Source organism: Cherax quadricarinatus, chromosome 65, assembly GCF_038502225.1.
Source record: "Cherax quadricarinatus isolate ZL_2023a chromosome 65, ASM3850222v1, whole genome shotgun sequence".
Classification (NCBI taxonomy): Eukaryota; Metazoa; Arthropoda; class Malacostraca; order Decapoda; family Parastacidae; genus Cherax; species Cherax quadricarinatus.
The window spans coordinates 12,780,058-12,785,080 of NC_091356.1; positions in this window are offsets into that span (position 1 = coordinate 12,780,058).

Sequence of the window (5,023 nt, forward strand, 5' to 3'; positions counted from 1 at the left end):
TGCAGTATAAAACAAATTCCAACCACACAATAGAGTGAAAAACTAATGTGAAGGACCTGGGAGTGATAATGTCAGAGGATCTCACTTTCAAAGATCGCAACAATGTATCTAACACATCTGCTAGGAAAATGATAGAATGAATACCTGGGGTTTACCTGGAGAGAGTTCCGGGGGTCAATGCCCCCGCAGCCCGGTCTGTGACCAGGCCTCATGGTGGATCAGAGCCTGATCAACCAGGCTGTTACTGCTGGCCGCATGCAATCCAACGTACGAGCCACAGCCCGGCTGGTCAGGTACTGACTTTAGGTGCTTGTCCAGTGCCAGCTTGAAGACTGCCAGGGGTCTATTGGTAATCCCCCTTATGTATGCTGGGAAGCAGTTGAACAGTCTTGGGCCCCTGACACTTATTGTGTTGTCTCTTAACGTGCTAGTGACACCCCTGCTTTTCATTGGAGGGATGTTGCATCGTCTGCCAAGTCTTTTGCTTTCGTTGTGAGTGATTTTTGTGTGCAAGTTCGGTACTAGTCCCTCTAGGATTTTCCAGGTGTATATAATCATGTATCTCTCCCGCCTGCGTTCCAGGGAATACAGGTTCAGGAACTTCAAGCGCTCCCAGTAACTGAGGTGTTTTATCTCCGTTATGCGCGCCGTGAAGGTTCTCTATACATTTTCTAGGTCAGCAATTTCACCTGTCTTGAAAGGTGCTGTTAGTGTGCAGCAATATTCCAGCCTAGATAGAACAAGTGACCTGAAGAGTGTCATCATGGGCTTGGCATCCCTAGTTTTGAAGGTTCTCATTATCCATCCTGTCATTTTTCTAGCAGATGCGATTGATACAATGTTATGGTCCTTGAAGGTGAGATCCTCCGACATGATCACTCCCAGGTCTTTGACGTTAGTTTTTCGCTCTATTTTGTGGCCGGAATTTGTTTTATACTATGATGAAGTTTTAATTTCCTCGTGTTTACCATATCGGAGTAATTGAAATTTCTCATCGTTGAACTTCACATTGTTTTCTGCAGCCCATCCCCTCAAGGAAGGTTCCTTGATGTTGGTGAGGGGCTCTTGATTTAGGGAATTGGATCTGTGCTCCAGTTCCCCGAATTAAGCCTGAATGCCTTCCACATTCCCCCCCCCCCAGGCGCTGTATAATCCTCCGGGTTTAGCGCTTCCCCCTTGATTATAATAATAATTCTGCAGCCCATTGAAAGATTTGGTTGATGTCCGCCTGTAGCCTTGCAGTGTCTGCAATGGAAGACAGTCATGCAGATTCGGGTGTCATCAGTCACAAGACTTACAGAGGGAAAATTCCTAGGTATCCACCTTGACAGTAGCCTTAAGTTCCAGACACACATACAACAAATCACCAAGAAAATCTCTAAGACTGTAGGTATACTATCAAAGATAAGGTACTATGTTCCACAATCAACTCTCCTGGCACTGTACCATTCACTCATATACCCTTATCTTACGTATGGAATTTGTGAATGGGGATCAACAACATTCAATCACCTAAAACCTTTAATAACCCAGCAAAAGGCAGCAGTCAGAATGATAACAAATTTCCACTCCCGCCAGCATACTCCACCAATTTTCAAGTCTGAATCTGCTCCCCATTAAGAACATCCATACTTATTATGTGCCTACTACATAGACAGAACAATACATGCAAATATAAACCCTCCACTCAAACTTTTCCTCACCAACCTAAACAGGACACATGACCACAACACGAGACAGATCTCTCTTTGATATACCTCGTGTCCATATTACACTGTGTTTACCTGGAGAGAGTTCCGGGGGTCAACGCCCCCGCGGCCCGGTCTGTGACCAGGCCTCCTGGTGGATCAGAGCCTGATCAACCAGGATGTTACTGCTGGCTGCACGCAATCCAACTTACGAGCCACAGCTCATTACCAGAAGATACTAAAGTAACCCAGTCTGAAAATCAGTTTAAGACTCTTCTCAAAAGCCACTTAATCACCCTAGACTAAATGCTTAATACTCAGTACACACTTACTTACCTATGTCCTCCCACATCATAACTTCAACAATCACATTGAACCTTTTATCCATTGTTGACAGGAATATAATTGAATCACTGTTTTCACAAAAAGCATTTTTGAGTATATGAATATATCTTTTGTCTAATACAAATTAGATTCACTTATAATTAATAATCTTCTGTACAACTATGATATAATTAATATTCTACTGTACAATTATGACATAATTCTTAGTGTTAAGTAGACTGTAAGCCAATAATGTTAAGTTGGCCCATAATGCCTAGGCATAATAAAGGTTCTCTTTGCTTTATTGCATTGCCCGGTCCCTGGAATTGTGTACCCCTGTACTATTTTGTAAATATTGTGACTAAACCTGGAGTCTCAATGTACTACCTTTGTAAAGGCATAAATTGCTCAATCATTTGGAAGTCCCTGGATTATGTAATAACCGCCCACAGGATAATAATAAATATTAAACTAACTAACTATTTGTAAAGATAACACGGTGCTGTGGCTGACATCCTACCCATGTCTATGTCAGAACATAATTGGTCTTCAAAGTTTTGATAGCTGAGGGATGCTCAAATTTACAAAGCCAGTAATGAGGATTGAAGGTAATGGCTCTCCTTGTCATGTCATCGCTTGTTCTCTCTACGCTGGAATATTGCTGAACACTGACGGCCCCCTTCAGGCAGGCGAAACTGCAGATCTGCAGAATATACAGAGAATTTTCACGGCACACATAAGTACGACAAAGCACTTAAATTACTGGGAACAGTTGAAGTCTCTTGATTCGTACTCCCTGGAATGCAGGCGAGAAAGATACATGATAACATACACTTGGAAAATCCAAGAGGGACTAGCCCCAGATCTGCACACCGAAAATCATTCTTTATGAAAGCAAAAGACTGGGCAGGAGATTTAACACCCACACCCAATGAAAAGCAGGGGTTCCATAAGTACGCTGAGACAACACAGTAAGTATCAGGGGCCCAAGATTGTTCAACTGCCTCCCAACATATATAAGGGGTATTACCAATAGACCCCTGTCTGTCTTCAAGTTAGTTTAATATGTTTATTATGCACCACATACCCATCCTGTGGGCGGTAGTCAAAAGATTACAGAGGTACATAATTGGTCCAGGGACTGGACTCCAAAGTTTTGATAGCTGAGCAAGGTACAGAGGTAATGAACTCACAATTTACAAAGGTAATGAACTCACAATTTGCAAAGGTAATGAACTCCAGGTAGGTCTGGTCACAATCATGACAAGTTACAAAGGTATTTACAGATTACAGAGGTACGTAATGGGTCCAGGGACTGGGCCCCCAAAGTTTTGATAGCTGAACTAGGTACAAAGGTAATGAACTCCAGGTAGACTTCAAGAAAGCGTTGGATAGACATCTTAAGTCAGTACCTGACCAGCCGGGCAGTGGCTCGTACGTCACTTTACATGTGGCCAACAGTAACTGCCTGGTTGATCAGGCCCTGATCCACTGCAAGGCCTGATCATGGACTGGGCTGTGGAGATGCACTGGCCCCTAAAACTCCCTCCAGACATACTGGAATAAATCTACACTACTGCAGTTTTAAAAAACCAGTAGTGATAAAATAAACCAGTGAAAGAAGCCTAAACAAAAAAAAAATGGGGGGGAGAGCAGTGGGCCAGGTGGCAACCGCTCAGGTAGGACCAAATTAGAGAAAAGGCCTAGATACACAGCCTGTAGGGGGTGATGTGTATCAAGTGAGCAGCCCTCAAGATTAGTGCTAAGCAGTAATTACTGATCAGCCTGTCAGCTACTCTGCTGTCACCTCTTGTCTTAATTCGTCTTAATCTACTGGAAAATCCTGATATGTTGAGTTCCCCTGTACTCACCTTTTTGTAGTTGCAGGGGTCGATTCACAGCTCCTGGCTCCGCTTCTTCACTGGTCGCTACAAGGTCCTCTCTCTCTTCCTGCTCCATGAGCTTTATCATACCTGTATGGATCCTGCCTCCACTACATCACTCTCCAGACTATTCCACTTCCTGACAACTCTGTGGCTGAAGAAATATTTCCTAACATCCGTATGATTCATCTAAGTCTTCAGCTCACAGTTACGACCCCTTGTTGCTGTGTTCCATCTCGGCAACATCCTGTCTCTGTCCTTGTCAATTCCTTTCAGTATTTTACATGTTGTTATCATGTGCCCCTTGTCCTCCAGTGTTGTCAGGTTGATTTCCCTTAACCTCTCCTCGTACGACAATCCCCTTAGCTCTGGGACTAGTCTTGTTGCAAACCTTTGCACTTTCTCTAATTTCTTTACATGCTTGACCAGGTGAGAGAGAGAGAGAGAGAGATTTCGTTCGGATTTTTAACCCCGGAGGGTTAGCCACCCAGGATAACCCAAGAAAGTCAGTGCGTCATCGAGGACTGTCTAACTTATTTCCATTGGGGTCCTTAATCTTGTCCCCCAGGATGCGACCCACACCAGTCGACTAACACCCAGGTACCTATTTGCTGCTAGGTGAACAGGACAATAGGTGTAAGGAAACGTGTCGGAATTTCCACCCGCCGGGAATCGAACCCGGGCCCTCCGTGTGTGAAGCGGGAGCTTTAGCCACCAGGCCACCGGGCCCCGGGTGTGGGTTCCAAACAGGTGCTGCATACTCCAGTATGGGCGTGACGTACACGGTGTACAGTGTCTTGAATGACTCCTGAGTGACTTATACATGGACACAGTCTTCATCTATTTGTAGCTGCAGGAGTCGAGTCACAGCTCTTGGCGTGTGTGTGTGTGTGTGATAATTTTTTTTTTATTTAGTAAACGTGATGTTATTGTTTTCTCTGTAATAGTGAGTGAGAACCAAAGCTAGCTTGGATGTGATGGATAATGTTGAAATGTGTCAGCGTGAGCTGGGAGACTTCAGTAGTGTCAGCTGGAAGACTTCAGATGAGATATGGTGCAGTATTCCATCACAGGTTGATCAGTTAGCACAGCGTCAAGGGTCACAACTTCCAGCAGTTACTCTCACTT